The following is a 24,781-nucleotide window of genomic DNA, read 5'->3' on the forward strand; positions in this document are numbered from 1 at the left end:
TTTTCTATATTTTTAAATATTAAATCCATTTTGATAATCTTATAGTAGTATGAGCTGGTGTAAGCTCTGTGAGTTCTTAAAGCCTGCGAGAGCTACCAGGTGTTGAAGAAAGGGATGAAACATGTTCTCAAAACTCTCCATATGAAGGAACTGAGAGAAACTATTGATCAAATTCAGGAGACTCATGGTCAGTCTCAACTTTGGTGATGGGAAATGCTGGCCTGTGATTCCAAGGCCAAATGGTCCTATTACTCCTGAAGGGAAGGGATTAATACATTGTATGCAGGAATTCCCAGGGATTCCTGATGGTGAAGCTGAAAATTTCAGGTCATTTTTATTCATGGATTCCATAGTGCCTAAGCTAAAGGCCTGGAAGAGGCTATAGCATAGGTGTGGTGTGACTGGAACAAAATAGTCTTGATGCATGTTTGCTTTTCAGAACCTTAAAAAAAAAAAAAGGGAAGAAAACTGCAGGTGGGCCCAGTGCAAACTGATATTGTCAGAAGAAAGACATGAAGATAACACACCTGCTTTGATGTGTCAAATGTGCAACATTGCGCTTAAAAAGCAAATGAGAGGTAGTAATCCTGCAACAAAGTAGGAAAACCTGATCCCTGGCACGAATTTAGGAATGGGGTATTGCACCAAAGAAGGGAACCATAAGTGAATGCAGTCGCTGAAGTTTGCAAGAGTGTAACCTAGGCTACAGATATGGAAATGGCCAGGCTGAAATTATCTGGGAAAGAATCAAATTTATGAAATATCTGTCAATCTTATGTAATATGCAACAATCAGGTTTTGAGCAGCTAGCCTATTTGTGATACTTTTGAAATTTTAAACAGATAAGAAAGGAGAAGTCAGTAGTTACATTCATAACATATAGCAAGACACATTCAGAAGTTGAATCTTTTGTTGAATATGATCTCCTTAATAAATATTAAGTTCAAGGTGTAAACACGGGGAAAATTGTACAGTGAGAAAAATTCATACTCCTAATGATAATTTAGGAAGAAAGAAGGGAGGACGAAAGGGAGGGCAACAGGCTGGTCAGCTCAACTGTCAAAAGCAACAACAACAACAAAAAACCTGGCAAAATTAACATGTGAGAATGGAACATGGTTTATTAGTGGAAGTTCATGTTGAAGCCTGCAACAAAACTTCGTTTGCACAGATAGATTTAAAACTAGAAAAACAAAACATTTATTCTTTCATTATTATTAGCATCTAAGGCAGAGACAGGATTATTCACCATGATAGATAAATAGTATATTAGGAATAGCATTTCCCTGCATTTATTCAAGTACAGTGTATAGGAAAATGTGTTCTACACTTCAAAGCATTACACATTTTCACTGAAAAGCAAAAGAAGATATAAGGAAAGTAAACAACATATACATGAAGACAAGAAAATTAATCTGAATCACTAAGTACCAAAGAATTCTAAGCATGTTAGCATGAATGACTATTTTTAGCCTCACAAAGCATTGTTAGTATTGTAATTTAAATATTAAGAATTAAGGTCTATCTATCTATCTATCTGCCTACCTGTCTGTGTCTATCTAAACGTGTGTATAATTTGTGCAACTCCAGGTCTTTGATATTATCTGTGTGTAAAACTAACCTTAGAACCTGGCAGGTGGCGTTCAATTCTGACATGCCGGCTCCCTGCTGAAACTCTGTGGCCAGATCATTCCTATGTGGGGGCCTGGGCATGCTCACAGATGCCACTTCCAGTTCAAGCTACAAATTTTCCTGAACTTCAGAGACTCCAGCAGGAGTGTGGGGAGAATAACACAGGAGCAGAAAACAAGGCTATTTCCACCCTCAGCTGGTGATCTGCTGGGCTCGCCAACATGCCAAACTTAAGAAAATTCTTAAAAAACAAACAAACAAAAACGCTTCCCACATAAATTTTCCCTGCCTGCTCTATCATTCATGAATTCAGCCAGCCAATTTTGGAAGGTTTTTTTTGTTGTTGTTTAAAAACCTGCTTTGGTTATAAGCCAGACCTACCTTATTGCCTGCCTTTCTTTAGACACCCACCACCCAGTTGAGTGGTCTGGGCTTTGTAGCAAATTTTGTGTCCTGGAAATATTATTCACAACTGGTTAGAAACTTCAGATAGCTTTCTCTTCAAAGGTATGATGATGCAGCATTTTCACATATTTTATTTTTTTAAGTCCTATATGCAAATTGAGAGTAAATTTATTCTGCTGTGTTGATTTTCTTTTCTCCTTAAAACATTACAACTGAATTTTTGGGGCAGGCCTCTTAGTGAATTTTGAAAGATAATTGCAGTCTTTTCTTGAAATAAACACCAGAGCGAAAATTTGTTTTCTGACCAACACTTACAAGCTATTGATGTTACATTCACCATGGCCTACATATAGTCTCTAACCATCTTACTATAACCTCTCTATAGATACACAATCAATATCTACCTTTCTCTCTCTCTCTCTCCTAGAATATATATTCAAGACACAATAAATACAATATTTATTAGAAGAGATACATACAACTTGCCCTCCCAAAAGGATTTTAGGCTCCCCTTTCTTTTCTTGTTTTAGTAGACATGATGCCCCTGCAAAAAGGAGCACTTCTATGTTTAGGTCCATTCCTGGCCTAACATGGATGAAAACAAAGTCAGAAATGATACAGAGATGCTCCAGTCGCTAGTAGTGGTGCCCAACAGCTATAATCCTGGCATATAAAGGTCTACCTTTTTAAAATTGGGGTCTATTCAAGAAGGGAGATGTGGTCAAAATGCCTACTTCATTGCTAGCTTCCAGAGTGCATTATTTTGGAGTGGGGCTGTATCAGTGCCATCCGAAATTTCATTATGAATTAAGGTTTTATGCAGTATAATTCCCTGCTTCAGACTAAATTACATTTTCCTTTAATTAACTATAAAGAATCTCACATTACTTTTTAATTTTTTTTAATCCAGCATCCCTCCAAAATGCATGAAGTAAACGGAGCTACAAATGAAGCCCTGCTTCCAATAGACATTGCAAAAGAGTCTGTCACTTCACCAGGAAGAATCTGTAAATTGCTTACCTCTCCCATAAGTTCTCTAAAAACAGGGCCTATCCTTGTTTTTATTTTATGAAACACATCAGCGGTCAGTAATGATTTGATGGGGCACTTAATTAATGAATTAATATATAAGTGTAACAAATCTTGAGATTATGGTGCCTACTTATAAGGCAAAAGCACTGAGGTCTCACTTCCAAACTAGCAATTACTTCCTCATTACCATTATCACTGCCATAAATCACACTGATAAATGAAACTACTTTTATGTAATACAAGTTGAGATTTTACATAAAAATAAAGGTAAATGCTAATGGAAACAGAGCCAATTTTTTAAAAATTCCAATTTAGAGGCTAGTCACTCTGTGCCTGACTTTATTTTGATTAAAAAGTAGAAGATACAAGGATTAACTCTTAAAAGGCCCAATGTAGAGCGGAGGAAACTGAGTCACAGAGACATGAAGTATCAGAGTCAACATTTCGCTCTAGGAAAGGGTGGGGCTGGAGTTCAAATTCTGGCAGCCAGGTCTCAGGACCCGAACTTTAACCACAACACTTTGAAATGAGCCAGGATGACAGCCCCCATGTGGCCAACAATGAATAATAAAGGCATGCCAGAGTGATGCCAATGGCAATTCCTAGCAGGGAACCACAGGGCGCATGCTCGCTCTAGTGCTCCTAAATCTTCTCAGATGAACCTATTTTACTTTTATAATCAGAAAAAGTAAACATAGAGAAGACATCAAAAAATAATGGATGAATTCAAATTGGCTATTTACAGTGTTAACTGCTCTGTGATTCCAAGGTAATTACCCATTTAGTCAGAAAACATGAACGTAAAGGCAAAGAATTGTTAATAAACCAAAAGTAAAGAATCAGTACATCTAATCAAATGTGCAATAGAAGGAATTAAGCCTATGAAGAGGCATGTTTTAAATAAATATCAAAGATAAAGCAAAAGAAAAGCAACTTGTGCATGAGTCAAATGACATAATAAAAGAAAAAAAATACTATTTTATAATGCCAAAACCATCTCAAGACTAGTTATATGAATATTTGAACTATCATGTATTATGCTTGTTTTATGCTTAGAATAAATATCAAAACAAAAGCAACTCACAATTACAAATTAGACTTGGCTAAATTTTCTTAAGAATTTAAGGATATTTTTAACGGAGCCACTGACTTGAATATTGTGTTCTAAGCTTACTTCTCTCTAAAGGAATCAACTGAAGTTTCAGTTGAAATTTTAGGAAAGTTACCAGTTTGTGGGGAGACCCATCACTTGATTACAAGAAATGTGATTCCCTTCTATGTAGTAGGTTGGGGTTCAGGGATGGGTGCATGTGCGATATCTGTAATAATTTATAGCATTCTTCATATATACTATCTACTGATCCTTGTTGTTGAGAACCCCACATAGGTTTGTGGCTTTTCAGCAGCTCCTGCCTGCAGCCACTCTCCTCTGTGGGGCAAGGTTGGAGCTAAGGGTCTGGGAAGATAGAAGGGCCAGTTTAGCAGTTCTACCATGAATGGTGGTCTGGGTACATTGAAAACCACACACGTGTCATCATTTTTCACAGCTATAATCACCAGGATAAACTGAACACATTTCATTTGTTCTCTATACTCTTAATAAGATCCTTGATAGCAACAGGGGTACCAAGATGATCAGAATACAGCCCACTCTCTAGGAGGACCCAGACTTGAGGGAAAGTTGTACAGTTTATGGGTGGAGTTCATTAAATGGCTCTTCACCAACAGCAGTGCTTTTACGTAAAGGGTCATTTCATGAACTCATGCAATGTTTACCTGGAGAATTTGTTTTGTTTGTTTCTCAAGTATAGGGAATAACAGAATCCTGAACATTTAAAATGACCTCTTTACTTCCGATGTTTACATTACAGAAAACAACTGTATGGTAAGCCATTTTAAAAGTCCTATTGTGCTATGCAGAAATAGATGCATAGATGTGTGTGTGATATCTAAGTATACATTTTGATTGTGTCAATTTTTTTTTAGAGTGTCCATGAATAGCATTTTGCCCAACCCTTTCCACTTACTTTAACTTCTCCAAAAAAGAAAAAAGCAAGCTCTCATAATTGATATGAGAAATGTATGGTCTTCAGTTAGTATATGAAAGAAAGAAAGAAAGAAAGAAAGAAAGAAAGAAAGAAAGAAAGAAAGAAAGAAAGAACAAACTTAGGCCATGCTCAATGATGATGTCCAAAATCAGTCACATAGCCATGTTTGTAAATTCCATAGGACAATTAGGACTCAGTTCTTCTTGCTTCTAGTATAGTACCCTTGCCAAGCTACTTTTATATATATGTATAAAAACATACATATAAATCAAAACACTCTTATATTAAACCCATACATTCCAGTTTAGGATGGTAGCCTTACCTTTTATCTCTTAAACTAATTCCTTTAAGATCTTCAAATCCATTGATCCCTTAAGAGTGAAAGTCTAATGCTCTTTTCACTGACCTAGAACTTTTCATGTAACATAAATGTCAAAGAAGTGTCACTTAAGTTGGGCCCCCCACACACACACATAAAAAGCAGGTGGGTTAAGTCACTCAGAATGTACACATGAATGTACCCAGCCCCCTCCCCAAAAGCTAGATCAGGCCATACTGCAGCCTGGAGCTGGTTCCAGCTCCGAGAACAGAGTAGCAGCTGCTGGGAGTTGGCTGCAGCTCAAGCCTCAGCTGTATTCTTGGCCTCCTGCCTCCTCCAGGCACTTACCAGGAGCTTGTGACCAAGGAAACAGCTGAGCCCCCACCTCAAAGAGGAAATGCAACCGCCACAACCCCCACCGCCACCTGCTCTGAGGCCAAACAACCAACAAATTCCTACTTGAGTGGCAGGGGTGACGGGGACTGCTGATTCACTGCTAGGCATGCCACGACTGCTCTGTTCAGGACAGAGCCCTGCAAAGCCTAATGGAGCTGGGATGTCATCCTGACCACTTTGGCAAACCCACTTAGGGGCTTGAACTTGCAAAGAACTCAGAAATGGTTCAGATGTTCAGCCCTCAGGGAGGGTTCTAATCACATCCCCAGCATTGCTTCAGATATTCTTTGTAGAATTTCTCTACAATATTCCACTCCTAAATAGAAATTTTGATTTTAGTTTCACACTAGGCTGAAAAATTGCCAAGAGTACAGGAAGGTGGCAGGTCACTTCCATGCTCACCAATTTCCAGGAGACCCCTCAACAAAATATCAGTACAAAAATGAAGTACATGTCCTGACCCTTTCTTGGCCCATGACTCACAGTGTGGCCTTCTTGGGTGCCATGAAACACTAAGACAGCTTTGGGCATCAGCACACATTCCAGGTTCAAATCCAATTTTCATTGCTGAGCTGTGAAGCCAGGACAGTGGAAATGTGAGTGGATGGCCAGGCATTGCCACCACTGGTCCACAGGGGGAGGTACGCCCATTCCCAGAGCCATGGCTCTGACGGCTTCTACTACACCCACGTCAGCACCGGGAAGAGCTGCTCCTGACTTCAAACACTGTGAAATCTCACCCGACTCTGAGGACACACCCATCTGGATCTGTCTCAGGTCAACACAGGAGACAACGTTTTATGCTATTGAACCTCCTCTGGAATGAGAAGGGCAAAGTGTTGACACCACATGCTGTATACCTAGAGATTTGTTACTCAATCATCTCTATTTGTGCATGTTTTGAAAATTTCCCTCCTAAAAGATTAATGTATAACATTTTCTCAGGGATTAAAATAATCTTCAGATACAAAGACTAGGCCCCCAAACTGGGCTTCAGTCCAGATGGGAGACACATGGATTTGTAGGCGATTGATTATTGTTTCCAGGGAGAATGTGAGAGGTTTGAAAACTTCTCACAGGCCACAGCTTCTCTGAGAAACAACAAACAAAAAACTGACACATATTTTATGGCTTTTCTCCCTCAGAGTGATGCAAGGTGATTTTTATTCAACACAAGAGTGGGCATCAAGACACATGATACCCTAGCAGGGGTATCCAACCTTTTGGTATCTCTGGGCCACATTGGAAGAAGATTGTCTTGGGCCACACATTAAATACACAAACACACACACACACACAATCTCATAATGTTTTAAGTAAATTTACAATTTTGTGTTGGGCCACATTCATAGCCACTCTGGGCCGCATGTGGCCAGTGGGCCACAGGTTGGACACCCCTGCCCTAGGGCATCATAGTGTTGAGTTTTTCACCTTTTTGATAGAAACAGATCTCTCTTCAAGGAAGGACTGTTGTCTCTTGAGGAATTATTTCAGTTGCAGAGAGCTGAGTCTCCAGGGCGGCACTCGCTTTGAGGGCAGCCCACGTCCCATAACTGGTGGAGGTGGGAGCGTAAGGCCTGTCCATTTCAACCTTAGCACGATACTCTGAGGCTGTTGTAGCTGCAGAGCACCCCACAGAGTTGGCTAAAGCTGTTCTTCTCCTTTGGCCAGACCTGAATCTGGCCTTCTTCCTCTGCCCACTTCTGCTTCCTTTCCTGCCTATCATGGAGATGGTGCCAAGAACGCTCCTGAGTGAGCATCCTACACACTAAGCCCTGTCTTAGAATCTGCTTCCCAGAGCCCTGCCTGGGCCATCTCAGGACATCTCTTTTGGAAGGTTGAAATTGTATTGTGTTGGTAATAAAAGCCAGGTTAAAAATCATTGCTTGGCATAGAAGCCTTACCAGCTCCTCTAAATCACCTTCTCTAACCCCTGACACCTCATTATTGATCCAAATCTTGCAATATTTATGAAGGTATCAAAACTTGTACATTCAATATGCACTTGTATGCCATTCCACGTTTCTGAGTTACTGGCTCTTACAGGACCACTCAGTAAATCGGATCAATTTAAAACAAAACAAAACAAAAAAACCCAACTATGATTCTTCCCAAAGTTGTGAATTCTTACCTCTACATGAAATCTGGTCCTATTGTTTATCTCACACTCTCAGGGGCCACTATTAGGTTACATAATCCTCTAACCTCAAATCTAATGTATGTCTACATAGAGGTACCTCTGAAAGTTACATCCTCAAATGTAATTTCAAAACCATCAGCAGCTAACACCACGCCTGGTACATAGTAAGCATTCAAGGTATCATGATAACATATCATGGAATGCCTATAAAATGGTAAGCAGCTTGTAGAAATTATTTCATTTACTCCTGCACAATTACTAACAGTTAGAGGTCCCTGGTTCCATTATATAGATGGGATAGCTGAGACGCAGTGTGGCCAAGAAACCTGCCCAAGATCACAACTTGAAAGGTACCTGCCATGCCTCACTTTTACCCTAGCAAAAATGTATTATCTAAACTACTCTTCTGGGGAACAAGCAGGACACAATAAGATTAATTAGAATTGAATGCTCTTTTTTAAATTTTATAGCTGGCCCTAAGAGATTTATAAGTGTTCTGATCTTTCTATGCTACTCCATGCAGAGCATATGCATTAGCACTTCAAATATTCTAATAACGGAGCAGCCAAAACCATTTTAATAGCAACTAGCGCTTCCGTTGTGCTCCTGCGTGCTGAGCAGTGTTCCGTAAACTTTACCAGGGAGGACTCACAGTTGCTTTTCCTCTTTCCCTCCTTATGCTCCGTCATTCGTCCCTGTCTTTGTGGACAAGCGTGTGAGGAGGAGAAGTTTTAACAGCATGGATCATCATTCTCATGAGCGCAGCTCACTGACTGGTTTTCATACTATGACAATGAATCAATAAGAGAATATTAAATTGTATTCGGTATTTGATGTTTTACAAAGCTGAGAAGAGTCGTATTTAAATTAGTCAAAGTAAAACTTCTGGTCTCTTAGAGAGCCTGGCCTTAACTGTCCAGGCAACCCCTGAAGGTGTGAACATATGCGTAATCAGGCGTTGTCGATGCCAGTGGAGTCGATAAACAAATATGCACTCTGTTCCTACTAGGAGTAAGGCATTCTGTTAGGAATCGTGAGAGGAACAAAGTTAGATATGGCCCAGCATCTGCTTTCAAAAAATTTACAATCTGCAAAAAATGAAGAGTTCCTCAGCTTCCCAAGGACTTAGCTTCTCTGTTTTTCAGTAAGTGTGCTAAACAGTGAATTCCAAATGAATCCTCATAGGGTAGTTCACTAATTTTCAAGGGAAAAAGTTAGAATAGATAATTCATAATTTCCAGAAAGTCCCCTCTCATCCAAGGAGACAAAGAGAGCGACATCCTTCAAATAAGAAAGCAAGCATTTACCCAGGGTTGTCAGTTGAGAGTTGATAATCCTCCATTTGAGCCTGACCAGAGTTAAGAATGAAGTTTTTCATTATCTTAACCTGCTGTTACACACACCGAGGAGTTGGGAGGAGCCTTCCTCTCACCCTGCCTGAGAGCCCAAGTATGGCTCTCGCTTTCCAGACCTTTCTCCAGGGATGGGACAGAAGAGATCAGAAAGGGGGGCACAAGCTATAGCTAGTGGCACAAATGGTTTGAAGGGGCAAAGGAGCAAGGTGACAATGAGGATGTGCGTTCAGGGTGTGTACGCAGGGGGAGGGCACAGAGACAGAGTTCAGATGACTCACGTCTGGAAGGATCAGACCAACGTCAGAAGCTGAAGCCAAAAACAAACCCAGATGTGACAGAGCAATGGGTCCCCAGGTGGCTGGGCCCCCATTTATCTATAGATGGCATCTTGTTCATTGCTCAGTGTGTTACTACACCCAGTCTCCTGTGTCCCCCTGGAGGAATTAAAAAGAACTATTTATTGTAAATACTTAAAAGAATCTTCAGTAATTTAGAAATGATAGTTTACAATTATTTATTTAACCACCTCTGTCACTGAACCTGGTCAAAGGGGGGGAAAAGTCAACATTCATAACCTGAGATCCCTGAAAGGGATGCCAGAAAGGCTTGTCGGGGCTAGAACACTGATCTGTCCTTTGGCATTGTGTCTCATGCTCTCCCTGTGCCAGCAGATGGTGCAATGCACACCTGTGACACTTGTCACAAAACAGCTCTCCGATGTTTTTATTACAAGAACGTACATGGGTCTTTACGCATGCAGGCGTCATCATGTACCCGTGCATTTTCTGACTAAGCTGCCCCTGAATAGTATGGTGCTTTTGGTACGAGGCAGAAAGTCCCACTGTCAGTTAAGACCACACCCCAGCCCCCTCTGCTCCCCAAAGGACTCTGCCTTTGGGGAAACTCATTTTACAACGTGTGAGGGATCACCACTTTTAACCAATGGGACGAGATTCCGAAGTCACATCTTCCCTGACAAATTCCGGGCTATTTCCCCACTCCCATGGTCTATTCTTGCTCTGTGCTCACATTGACCTCTGGCAGGGTACAGAGTTCCATTTCAGCACTTATGATAGAATTCTGAGGTTATCTGAGAGTCAGGCAATACATTCCCCAATGACAGGGACTATATTATGCCTTGCTTATCTCTCGGTCTCTAGGAACCACCAGGAATGTAAAGGGAAGTGAATAAATATTTCTAAAAAGGTAAATGTCTTCTAATCATCTTAACCAGGAACAGTGTTCTAGTTTTTCAGCTATTTCAAATATTAACTGTTTATATTATATTAATACTGTCATATATTCAAACATGTTTGTAAGGCTTATGCCTTAGAAAAATAGTGACCTTGGGTGTTGTACCTATAGAAACAAGATGCAGATCAGTAAACATTTTCCACTATACACTGACCATCTTATTCAAAGAGTCCCCCTTCTGGGAAAACTGGATGTAGTTTAATAATGACTCACACCCATGATTTCTAAAATAATTTATCTGACTCATCATTAAGTACTAATTGAGTGACTAGATGTCATTATTGTCTTGAAAAGGTACTACTAACTGGCATTTACTCAGTGGGAAGACAGATATACTTTGATCATTGATTTAATATCACACATAGCTGAAGATCAAAAAGACAGGAATGCCAGATGCGCTACTTTCTACAAATCCTGGGGAGAAGATAGAATCATAAGTGAATTTCTTTGTAGATCAATCACTGTTTTTCAAACTTTAGGTTGTAACCTGTCAGTAAATCAGGAAATCAAATCATTGGTTGTAACTTGGATTTTTAAAATGAAATCAACAGAACACAGAATGGAGTGGAGTGAAAATGGACTAGAATAGGGTAGATAAAAGTCAGAGAAAAGTTAAGAGTATATGACCTTTGCTATGGCTATGCCTTATTTTGTAAGATTTTATTTCACATATGTGTGTGCAGGTGTTTGTGGGATGTGTCTGTGCACATGTATGTCCATAAAAGGCACTTAAAAAAATGGATATGTGTCAAAATAGTGCTGGAATAGATCACGTAATTTTTTTTCTTAACCGCTTGAAGAATAATTTGAAAGATATATGTAACTCGTGTCTTGATTACCAGAGTCAGTGAGGGAAAATACGGGTGGTGACAGGGTTCCTGCTGTGAAATACAAACATTATTTATGAGATTCAAAGACCTTATCACTTAAATATGAGGATTGATGCCTCTGACGAAGATAGAGCATCTTAGTTAAAACAAACAAACGATTATCTTGGACAACAGTGTAAACAAGCCCCTAATTCATGAAGCTGCTAATTGCTCTTCCCAGCTGCAGGAGATTGGCCTGAGCTCCGTCTCGCCCCATGCAAACTGTGTGCAACATTTGCACACTTGCTTCTGAAATTCAGCCCAGCACAAGTCCGGCTGTACCCACCAGAGCCTGGGTGCCAAAGAGAGGTCAGTTTAGGAAGACCCGTCAACAAGGCAGCTACTGAAAGGCGTCAAGTTTGCATTTGAGAGACATATACTGATAATTACCTCTAAGTTGTGCTAGAATTAAACCCATATTTAAATTGCTCTATTTCCTCACAAAGCTTACTGATACATCACCAGAAAGAATCCTGAGAGCATGCATTGTAGCCAAAGGAAATTGTTACGTCATATAAATTTTTTTAACTAAATCACGAAATTGGTATGCAGATAATGATCATCACAGATTCCCATAGCTGCTCATATTTAATCTAAGTTAAACACAGATACGTTAATCCATTCTATAAAAAGTAATAACTACCATGTTTTCAAATACCACATTATGCACCAAATGCCCCAAGGAACACCTTACATGTAGGGTAAAGAAACCTGAGATTCAGAAAGGATAGGTCCCCTGTGAAAGGTGAAATGGCACTGATACCATTCAAATGTTGGTCTCAAAAACCCATGCTCTGTCCACGGCCTCCCCTGATGTTTAATTTATGCACTCGGTATCTGTTCACAGGAAAGCGAATGCAACACCCACGCATACAACCATGGCGACTTATTCAAGAAGGATGCCAAACCACATAATAACTACATATTTTAATTGTAAGAGAACATCATTTCTGCAATTTCTAATGAGAAACATGCATGTCCCTCTAAAGCACAAAAAACAAATAAACAAAGACCCACATTCAATACTTGATTCTGTAGTAACCCTAAAACTGAGAAGTGAATGAAGTACAGGACAACCTCATTATTATAAAGTGGCTTCATGAACTTTGTGGTCCATGCAAGAATGTTACCCCATTTGGAGAAAGGACTGCTTGTGAGGGTCATGAGGTCTCACCTTGAACAGCATGCTGAGATGTAGGCGTGGCCATTTCTTTGAGGACGGGAGCAATTTCTGAGGGCTAATGTATCTATGTGGAAGGTATCTGGATGGCAGTTCCTGGGTTGTTGGTCTTTTTTAGCTTGTATAAATGAGAACAAACCTGCCCCATAAATTCATTTTGAAAGTGATCAAGCTTACAGAGAAGAGTCTAAGCCAAAGGACCAATGGGAAAACAGGAGAGAGGTGCTAGAGCAGCCACAGGCAAGGACTATGCCAGTCAGACGACCTTAGGCACATTTATAGAGAACACTTCTCATGGAGGTCATTTTTTTTACCTTTGGTCTGAAATACAGCATTTTTATGTATTTAAATAAGTTGGTCCTTTTACCTTACATGCTTGTGCAACTCCAATTATTTGGTATAACTAAAAGATAGTATATTCTGCTCTTTGTAAATTTGTAAAATTATATTTATATGATCATAAAAGTATCATATAATAAATTTGACTTCTAGGGGACCGTATATAGTTCTATGAATTAAAATATGTATTAATTTGTGTAATTACCACAACATTCAGCTACCAGCAGTTATAGCACCCAAAAAACAAATTCACGCCACCTCTTTATCATCACAACTCCCCTTTGACATATCTCCTGGAAGTCACTAATTTGTTCTCCTATGTCACTATACTTTTATCACTTTGAGATGTTACATAAGTGGGATCATACAGCCTGTGATGTTCTGAGATTGCCTTCTTTCACTCAGTGCATAGTGTTCTTGAGGCCCATCCAAATGGCTACATGTATTAATAGTTGGGTCCTTTTCATTGCTGAGTAATATTCCATTGCATGGATACACCATTATTTACCCAGTTGCCTTTTGAAGGACATTTCACTTGTTTTGAGTTTAGGGCAATTATAACCAAAGCTGTTATAAATCATTTTCTATACATTTTTGCATTCATAGTCCTCTAGTGCTCACCAATTTTTACATAAAAGTTTTACTTGACCCTTAAAATGTCCAATCTTGCAGATTATGAATTATTCTATTTCCATGGATTTTAGAACACTACACTAGAAGCTCTGAGAACAAACCCTCAGAAGAAACTTGCTTCCTCCTCTAATCACACAAAACAGAGGTTCCTAACACTTTCTGTCACATAGAATTTGCAATTCTCATCTCTTCCTTTAAGATGTTATGTTTTAAAAATAATTTTTAAATAGAAGTAAACTAAAATTCATTCTGAGGTTTGTTTATTTTGACATTTTATAGTACTCCTTTAATATTTCAGATGACGAAACATCAATTACATGAATTCTACATTCTGACAAGGAGTTTTATGTCTTAGGCCCATCTTTCTCAGACTGTGGTCCCCAGGTTGGTAGCATCAACATCACCTGGAAACTTGTTAGAAATGCAAATACCAACCCTATGGGGGTGGCTCAGTGGATTGAGTGCCGACCTGCAAACTGAAAGGTCACTGGTTCGATTCCCAGTCAGGCCACATGCCTGGGTTGCAGGCCAGGTCCCCAGGTGTGGGTGAGTGAGAGGCAACTGAGAGATGTACCTCTTGCACAGAGATGTTTCTCTTCCTCCCTTTCTCCCTCCCTTCCCCTTTCCCTAGAAATAAATAAACAAAATCTTTAAAAAAATAAGTGCAAATACCTGGGCCTCACTCCATATGCACTGAACCAGACACTCTGAATCAGAGAGCCCAGCAATCTGTATTGGAATAAACCCTCCAGGCGGTTGTGATGTGTATGCAGGCTTGACCACCACTGCTTTAGGGATGGGCCTTCTTACTCTGTACAGAGATGGAGCATCTTAGTCTGAAGCTTCCCTTTGAGATGACATGCTCACTCACACTTAGGCCCTTTCTGTAGGAGGGTTCACTTAAAGATTAGTTGGCGTGTCCGTGTTAAAAGATGAGCCCTAGGTCACCAACCAACACTTATAAGACAGACAGTATAGTTCATTTTGGTCACTGGGGCAGTGGTATGGAATCAAAACCTGAAATGTATAGGAATCCTTAAATCCTCATTTTGAAACAACAAATTCATTTTCCTACCCTCTATTTCCATCTTGCCGTTTTATCAATGCTGATGGGTAGAGGACAGGGTAAATGCAACTTTCTTCTCTTCATGCACTCTGTTCTCTAACCCTGTCCTCAATGAGATATCGTCTATTAGGAGTGAAATAAGTGAATTCAGAAGGAAAATTAAGTAGTGAAGCAGCAAGCTTAGGCCACCCCACCACTGATCTTACAATAATAGGGATTGCTTTTTTTATAATATTCGTATAACTAGGTTGTGAATTTATATGTATAATGCATTGAATATATATGTACATATATATGTGTACCTTAATGTACATATGACTATATACACATATATTTATCCAAGAGTAGACATATATATTCCCAACAATAAATTTGTAGGTAATCAATCCATTTATCCAAGTAAACCTGGCGAGCTAATTTATGTAATGAATTAGAGAGATTAAGAAATTTAGAGCAATATGTTCCCTATATATAATGTAAAATATATTAATATCAAGTCAATCCTAAATTTACCAATAAACAGTGTTTCTAAGATTTTCCATTTCTTCAGGTTAGCTAAATGGAGAAACAAATAAGATTATTTTGGTGGTTTGCTTCAGGCTACAAAATAGAATTAATAAATTTAAAACAATTAATTAGCACAGTCCTTAAATTTCTCTGTCCAAGTAGTTTAACACAGCCACTACCTTTGACAAATAATTAAGAATCAGGTTTATTATCACACTGCACTAACTTTAGTTCCAGGGCAGGGCTGAAACTTCCGTTAAGCTCACCACTTCCTTTGTCTAAGAAACTGACTCCCCGAGCGTGGAAGGAAAAAAAGGCCACTTTGATCCTGTACATCTGCCAAAAGCAACCGTCACACTCTGTGCCCAACACATGGGAAGCACAGGCAAAGAAGGGGTGTGTGCGGTCCAGGTGTCTGGGGTCGGCTTGGTAGAAAACAAATTGAGGACAAACAATTGACGAAGGAAGCTCACACTGGCTACTTCCAATTGACATGTTCCAGAGATCAATTTCAGGGGAAACATATTAGTGACAATGGATCATTTCATCCTCAATATCAGTAAGTTGCATAAGTATGTGTTGGCAGGTGGGCCATAAATAGGTGTAGCTACCTGGTATTTGTTCTTCCCTGTGGGATGGAAAGCAGAGTATATAAATGACTCATGTAGTGCTTTCGCCCATTCTGACAGAGGGATTGCTTAGAACCCATATCTGAAGATAAGCCAAGGTACCTTAACTGGAAAATATCACAGAAGCATACTGTCAAAATGACTTGGACCTGGCTGGTGTGGCTCAGTGGATTGAATGCCGGCCTGTGAACCAAAGGGTCGCTGGTTTGATTGCTACTTAGGGCACATGCCTGGGTTGCAGGCCAGGTCCCCAGTGGGGGGAGTGCGAGAGGCAACCACATATTGATGCTTCTCTCCTTCTCTTTCTCCTTCCCTCTCCCTCTCTCTAAAAAGAATATAAAATCTTTTTAAAAAATGATTTTGAGAGCCCAAACCTAGTGACTCCATTAGAAAAAAAAATAGCAACTTTTCTTTAAACTCTACTCATTGCTTAATAGGTATCTCCAAAACCATTTTTTAATCAATTTACTAAAAAAAAATTCTAATTATTTTCCCTTGGTCACTTATTTCTGGCTACCTATTTGCACCTAACTGTGAACTAGTGGGTCCCTGAGTCATAACATTGCTTCTGATTAAGTTGGGCAGTGAGTAAAGATACAGGTTTAGATGAGCTCTATGTTTTTTTCCCCCATTTTTCTATCCTGTAACTATGTAATATGTATTATAAACACCTTATAAAACCCAAAGCAAAAGAACCCCACCACCCCCAAAACCGTTTTCTTTATATTCTTTTTCTTTTTCAGTTATCCATGGACAGATAAAATACTTATGACTCTAATTATAACATCATAGCATTTTCAAAACAAGTATTGATATATATGTAATTTCATTACACATTTTCTTACAGGTTTCAATGTTTTAATGGAGAAATAGTCCCTCTAGGAGAAAGCATGAAGGAGATAACATTTCTACATGTGGCAAGTATTTGATATACGATAACTCATAAAGGGAGTATTGTTGCCCACATAGTCTAATAAGGAAATCGAAGCTCACAGTGGTTAATGAACTTGGCCAGGCCACTGAGAGGAAGAAATGGAATTCAAACTTAGGTCATCCTGACCTCAAGCCTATTGCATTTCTAGGATACCAAGAGAAAGTGTGTCCCAAGGATAGGTGGCATCAGGAGCTGAGAATCCATCCTTACCCCAAACGGCAGCCACAGTACAGATTTGAGATGCATGCAGACAAATTTCCACCCACTCTGTACCAATTTAAAAGTTGGCTTCCATGTCTTTTTTGTTTGGGCTGCGTCATATACCCTTCCGCTATCTCTATTCTCCATTCCTGAGCCTGAGCGCCAGATCAGATCTAATTCCCTGGGTTTCATATGACTTTTCCATATTACAGTGTAAATCACAGTAAATTGAAAAAAGTGAGAGAAGAATGAAATATACACCTTTCCTTTCCATGGACAAGAATCCCCATGTATGCACCAACAGAAATTTTGCCACGGCTGTGACCACAACCAAGAACAAATGACATGGGCACACAAGTCCCTTTGACCACAAGAGGCAGTTCATAAATATCAGTTAACATATGCACTGCAAAACAACAATACAAAGTACTTTTTCCAGAATAACAGTGATGCAATAACAGTGCCCAATTAACAATGATACAAAATGATCCAGAGGTAAATTCAGAATCGGTAGAGGAGTACTGATTTTTCCTCATCACTGTCCCTGTGGCTTCAGCACATAACACAGGCACAGCTCCAGAAATCTTGGATCTCTATGCTGATAAGCCTTTTTGCCTGGAAAATAAGGTAATTTGAAGGCAGAAGGAGCATGCCAAGTAAAGGAATTCCCACAGAGCACAACAAATGACACTCATGACCTAATCAATACAGAAATACAGATTTCCTCACAAATGGCCACTCAGTAGCTTTCCTAAAAAGTTGAGGAAAGCATCACATTCCTTTCATTTAGATTTTTCTTACTGTTTATCAGTGTGCTTTTTCAGGAGTTGACTATCAATGAAAAAATGATGCAAGTTCCCCAAGACTTGGAGTAAAATGTATCAGTCCTTTCAAATTTGCAGGTCCGAATCTATTTACCTGCCACCAATTTCTTGACTGGCAGTGCACACCATCTGATCCCTGCCTAAGCCTGAGGATCTAATGTATAAATGATGACGCATGTGGTATCACCTCATCCTTTCCTAAAACATCGAAACCAATCTATTTTTCACAGCCAGGTCCAAGCAAAGAGGCAACGTTTTCTGGTGATCTTAGAAAAATTGATTTTAGAGTCTTCTTCTCTTGCTAGATCAGTCCAGTGAATCTCTGATCATACAAATGGTCTTCTGTTGCATTTGGCTATTGCTTTCACCTGCAAAATGTACAAATTACAAGTCCACTGTAACTTTATTTGAAATCATTTCTAGGTCTTAAAGTCCTAGATTGTTCCTGGAAGGGTGTTAAGATTAAACTTCCCACACCTTTTCTAGCCAAATCTAGAGAAGCCCTAGTTAACTTTCTTCGTAAAGAAGCATGAGCGCGACAACCTCACACCAAGGTGAGTCACCACGAACGTGTAACAAAATGTTGTGTGGAGTTTTGTGCACCCATGGAGCAATAAACCATCCATGCCCAACTCTCTTTTTCAAGGCTCCTACTGCTCAGCCATACTTATAAAATCCAACCCTACTATCTGTGCAGATGAGCACCTTTTAGAAAGTCATCTGGACTTTAGGTGGCCCCAGATGGCTTGTCCTCACTGAACCCTTAGCTTGGAATTGCTTATCATGTATAGTATGACGGTGCTGAAAATGAACTCCAATTATGCATGAACAAAATTCTCAAGATAACAGCCGCATCATGAAAACATTCTCAAGATTGGGAGGGATCTTAAGGGGGTGTTTTATTTATGTGAGGCCCGTGGCATCAAGCAAAGGTTGTGATAAGGACAAAACAAAGGACAAGCATATTAAAAAGAAATGAGCATCAGGTTGAAATAAATGAATATCTCTAAGCATTAGGCTAAGCTCTTCAGCTTTAATTCTTACAACCAGCTCATTTTAGAAATGAGGAAGCTGAAATTTAAAAAGCTTAGGAAATTTAGGAAATTGCAGAGAGGCATCTGAGCCCTGGCCTGGGACCTTATATCCCCCTTGACTTCACAACTCTTCTTGGTACTATTTCTCCGAATCATTTCACTCTTATTTTGTAACCTTAGTCCTTATTTTCAAGTCTAAAACAAAAAGTATAACCAAACTTTATAGACAATGGAATATAAAACCAGTCCCTGAATATTATATCAAAAAAGTGCCATCGAATTATAGAAACTAAACTGGAAGAGATTTCAGCAATTCTCTGGTGTAATCCTGTTGCTTTATGAGTAACCTTTAGAAGTAGATTCCTTCTCAGGGTTTCAGGGCAAGATACTGGAATATGAACCAGGTCTGGGACAATGTATCCAGGAATTTCTCTGCTTCCTAAAATTTAAATATTTATCTCTGTCAATGGAAAGAACTGCATCTTTTAGAAAAGAGAGAGAGAAAAAAACCCAAACAAATCATCCTTCAGGTACCCAATAAAGCAAATCTTTCACTCATCTTAAGTGTCACATGTAAACCCCCCCCCCCCCCCCCATTACAGGCATCATTTTTTAATCTAATAAGGACTTTTATAATATTCTGAAACTATTCTGGTTTACTCCCCCAAACACACAAATGAGGAACCTCAAAACAAACTCAAAGAATAATCTGCCTTTAGAAAAAGCTTTTAAATTCTAAACAGACATGTTTGGTATGATCTGATATAAACTTGAACTTTGCTGTTCAGAATCCCAGTTCAACTTGAATCAGTTGGTTGCAACTCTAGTAAGCAATATTGTTAATGTATTGTTTCAAAAGATCAAGAAAGAGTATGGTGCCGCACCCCAATTTCATACAGATCCTCTTAATTAATCAGTTGACTCCTTTATCTTGGTGGAGAGCTTCCCAACTGATGGTTTTAGTTTCTGGACTAACCGTCAATAGACCTTTTTCCTAGCAACTTACCAGTGGTGCTCATTCTTCCTTGTTTGTTTTCTGGAAACAATATGGTTTCTACTCTTGAGACAACTCCTATGAATTTTCCTAATTAACTTTGCCAGTAAAGAAATGTTTTTCTAATTTGTCAAAATTAACTCATATTGCTTTACCACCTATCATTTTGGAGTTTCCTCATATTCTCAATCATTCAATTCATTGTCCAAACTGTTAAACTGCTTTTAAGCCTCCCCAATATCTCTAAAATCCTATATAGTCAATTTCCCAAATATTTATCATGAGACCTGACATCTTGAAAACCCTCAATAAATATTTGAAAAACAAGGATGGACAAATGAATAAATGATTACGATATCTGATGCAAAGACAAGTATTGCTGACTACACAAAAGAACTCAGCTCTCCTTGGTTCAATTTGCATAGAAATTCCCCTCTTTGACATAGTGTGGTCCAGAATATATTTTCTGACTTCCTGATGAGAAGACCAGCTGTGTCAGAATCCATGGCTTTCTGTGTATTGCTAAGGCCTGCCACAGTCTCAGAGAAGAAAAAGAATGTACTTCTTTCTCATCTCTCTAAATCAAGGTGCCAAGTTTTGGTTTTCTTTGGGAAATGGATGGGTGAATAGAAGTTCATTCAATCAGAACCACACATAGCACATCTTAAAATACAGGAAGTAAATTAAGAGATACACCGTGAAACAGCCGTTTCCCTTCCTTTTGGACTAGATTATTTTTATAGGGAGGGGTAAAACATTCATCCAGTTTTCAATGATATTGTGTGGACTCAATGGTATGTTACTGAACCCTGGTTAATACTATTGCTATTCTCACAGAGCAGGAAGAGAAGCACACTGGACTATAGCTTGGTTAGAGCTGTTCTGCTTAACACCAGAAGAGGAGTCTGAAATTCCCCAGTTTGTCAGTATTCTCGTTCCCCTCCCTCCCTCATCGCTGCCTTCCAATCCAAGGCTATCTAGTTGCCCAGACCTTTAGAGAAGTGAATTCTTTCCCCGCATCCTGGATTATCTTCGCCATGGTTAGCCTCTCCAAAGGCCAGTCTAGTAAACAGGGGTTGTCTCTAGTTCTGTGTACCAAAGATTTGGAAATTGTTTGTGAACTTGCCATGGTCTCACCCGTCTCCATGAGGATGGAAATGTGATCTATGCATTCAGTTTAAGTGGACTATTTAGGGCCTTTGTTATTCTTGTAGAACTCTGTTCGTTGCCTGAGATCTGAAGAGGAAACTTCTTTGTCAGAGCCAAAATAATCTCTAGGTCGGTTGCAATTTAAAAATAAGGGCATCTCTGTGTTCTCTTTTTCAGAAAGGTGAATGTCAAGTCCACTTAAGCTGAATCTTTAAAGGAAAAAATACAATTAAAACTTTACTTAAAGCTGATTCTGAATTCTGAATATTAAATGCCATCAACGATATAAAGGTCAGTTTTTAATTCAGGAATCTTTGATTTAATATCTGTCACATGTAAGCAAGGACTGCTAAGGACAATAAAGAAAAATGTATTGGGAAATATGCTTTTGGGCTAAATCACTTTTTTGCTTAATGTGAGTTACTTAAATGACTCTTGCATTTAAGCATGTGTCTTATGATGAATATATATTATATAATATTATGTATTATAATATATAGTATAATCTTTCTACTCCTTTCCTTTTTGTTTTTCAGCGAATGTTAGAATACCAAAGGTTATAAATTCATTCTCACATACCTTCAGAGACGTTTCATTGTATAACTTTCTGCCTGTGCTGTCCCTAAGAATGGCTGGTATTCAAATGATAATTAAAAAATAAAGTGTGACTATCTGATAATTTGCTGTTTCGCATGGCTCGCCTTCTTTTGTGGTTCTCTATTTCCTGACGAGGGAGCTCACTGTTTAAACCCCAGTTATGAGAGACATTGCCCTATCTTGAGAGACATTTTCATGCAGGTGTGGAAATAATTCATTTCAGCAAAACTACGTGCAAATAATTCAGGACCGGAGGCCAGATCAGCTGGCGGGTCCGAACAGCTCCCTCCGTGCTCAGAGCACTCTGCGGGGGCGCCCGGAGCCTGCCAGCAAGCCCAAAGCTCCACTTGCTTTCCGGTCTAGGAGGGAGTTGAAAACTGCTTCCACGTCCCATCTTCTCCAAATCTGCTGCTTCCTGGCCCTCACCCAGCAGTTCGGGATTCAACATGATTCCCCCTTGGACCCGAGCCGACCCCTTTCTAGTTGGTTCTTTAGCCGCCCCTGTTAGATGTATAAATCACACAATGAAAACGTTTTGGAGAAATAACACCAATACGTTCATTATTTAGACACACGCAGAAGGGCCATCCCTTCCCTGAGAGACTGACAGAATATAATGGCCTTATCAGACGTCATGATTCTTATGCGATGCGCTCTTCCGAGTTAGTCACCACATTGGCTTGGCCTTTAGGATTTCATAGGCACAGAAAGAGGTAAGCGGGTCTCCAATTCTAACCACCCAAATTTTTGTGGGGTAGAGACAGAAAAACTCTAAATTACTAAAAAAAATAAAAATAAAAAATTAAGAAAAAATTCTTAAAGGGAGGTTTGTCTCATATAATGAGGTTAAATCTCTCAAGTTTTTCATATGAAAAGATAATGGTTTCTTTACAGTGAGTAATACCTATGGGCCAGGTATTTTGTTCAATCCTACAAGATAGGCCTTATTGTACTTTATGAGAACATTGAAGCAATGAGCAATTAACGTAATTGCTAGAGTCACATAACTAGTAATTTGTTCAGATCGGACTGGTGTTTCTACACAATTTAATCTGCTGAAACTATGAAGCACAGAGAGGTTGAGAGTGTTGGCAATGGTTGCACTATTAGTTATTTATTCCAACGCAGAAGCCAAACACTGGGACTGGTGGTTCAGGTGGTAAATTCCACATTTATGAAAGTAAGTTTGGGGGAAGTGAGATTTGGATACACCACCTTATATAGGCCTCGTTTTCCTAGACCTTTTCTTTCAATCCAAATTTTGCACATTTTTTTAAACCTGCAAAATCTCATGGAGGCCCATGCTTCCTTGTGGTAAATCCTTCCTTCATCACATCCAGAGCTACCTGTTCCCTCTCAGATAAGCTCCAAGAACACCTCTGGTATACATCCCCTCGGTTAGTTTTAACCTGACTTGTGATCGGAAGTTCCAACGAGTTCAAAATAGCTTCCTACCTCATATCAGACAAATAATGCAGACATTACGATACTCTGCATGAGAAAATAGTATCCCTCTGGACAGGATATTTAGATATATATAATTTTGCATCTACCAACTTTGTCGTATTTTACTATGTGTGCTCTCTCATGAGGCTGGGGGAAAGAAAGAAACACTGAACACTGTTATTCATAGTTCCAGATTAAGACAAAACTTATAATAATAATTAAAGATTAAAACATCCAGTTGTTAGAGTGCTTCATTGTGCAGATAGCAACAGCATGTACACGCAACATGACTGCATGCTACATTATATAGTTTTTCCAGAATTCTGTTAGTGATTATGTGGAAATTTCAAGGTTGGAGTAAGATTTTAATCTTCAAAAAGGAAGTATGTGCTGTGACCAAAGTTAAATCTGCACCAGAGTGAAAAAAAAAACAACAGAATCATTAATACCAGCTAGTTGTTTGCAGTGGGGGTTTGAATTCATCTTTAATGTTATGCCAGATGTTTGATAATTTCTTAGTTCTTACAATACCAGCATATTTGAATCAACTTAAAATAAACAAACATAAAATTATGTAATTTTAAAGTGTTAGTGCAATCATTCTCATAAGCCAGATAAAATAAATATGATCATAGATGTGACTGCAAAAATTCTGAAAATTAACTAATTTGGCAGAATTCAAGAGCAATTTTAACACAAGTATGTGCTATACTGGCTTAACAAGTCATCATTTGACTGTAAACCTTAATGATTCTCCAAAAAAGTACCATATATTCCATCAAAATGTTTGCTTTTAATACTCTGACTTTTTAAAAGATAGTGTTATAAAGAAGAAATGAGTATTTAAAGCTTGTAAATGCTGGAGAAGTCTTGGTTCCATCACATCCTCATATGGAATCTGCTTATTTTCCATCCAACAGCTTTTTGATGATTAAATTAAATCAAATGCTAGCATTGCTGGGATTTCTACCAAAGTTACATACATATTAATCAGCAAAATGCTAAGAAAAACATGTCAATGTAAAGTATAGATATTTTCTTATCAATAAATATTGGGAGCTTCATGTGAGGATTTTAGGTTGTGGTTTTAGAAACACTTTTTATAACTTTTGATAAAAGCTACAAAAAGAATTTGATTTTTTATTTTCTTATTGAGTGTATGAGTAAGTAAAAGTTGCGCAGTTATGTTCAGCCCCTGAATGCCAATGAGTTTCCATGCCCTTCCTCCACTCCTTGTCAACCTGTGGTTTGATTCTTCTAGATCTCTGTAATAGTGATGAGATCATCTGAAAGCAACTCAGATTACCAAATAATTAGATAATAGCTGGGCCTTTTGATTTATATGTCAAGAGATATTATATTTTGGACTTGTAGGACCATCAGACTTTTAGAAGTCATTGTTCCACTTGTTCTCTGAAGATCTTGAAATATTTTGCCTCAGTGGTTGGTACTGATTCTCAATTCTGACTAGATCAAAATATGTCAACACGCATCACTTTTTTTTCCTTTAAGGTATGATTCCATGGCAAGAATGTTCTAAAGTGAGTATTGTGTCTTGGCAAGTAGAAGAAAATCTGCTAAATATATGAGCATCATTCCTCTGGTTTTCATTTCCCTATAGATGACCCTCATTCTTATCTCAAGCATTCAGTGTGTAATAAACAAGCAACCAATGATAATGCAAATTTAAGAGAATATGTGCCCATTATTGAGAATTTTAGCACTCAATCTGCTTGAGAAGTCCCTGAGTTCTTCTTTTGGATGTTCCTATCACAAGGACTTATTTCTTAGTTGTGTA

At 38.8% G+C, this 24,781-nt stretch overlaps 1 protein-coding gene across 6 annotated transcripts in view; it reads right to left on the bottom strand.

The window, feature by feature from the left end:
- ARPP21 (cAMP regulated phosphoprotein 21) overlaps positions 1–24,781 on the bottom strand; it is a 169,665-nt gene that overhangs the window by 113,963 nt on the left and 30,921 nt on the right. Inside the window, exon 2 of one of the 6 annotated variants that reach the window (XM_054595323.1) lies at positions 8,625–8,757. The exons of the other annotated variants lie outside the window; for them this stretch is intronic. The gene's annotated coding sequence lies outside the window, so the exon portion shown is untranslated. The remainder of the gene's footprint in view (positions 1–8,624; positions 8,758–24,781) is intronic. 6 annotated transcript variants of the gene reach the window in all.

This window comes from Pteronotus mesoamericanus, unplaced genomic scaffold (genome assembly GCF_021234165.1).
Source record: "Pteronotus mesoamericanus isolate MK-2021 breed Mesoamerican mustached bat unplaced genomic scaffold, CSHL_Meso_final scaffold_54, whole genome shotgun sequence".
Classification (NCBI taxonomy): Eukaryota; Metazoa; Chordata; class Mammalia; order Chiroptera; family Mormoopidae; genus Pteronotus; species Pteronotus mesoamericanus.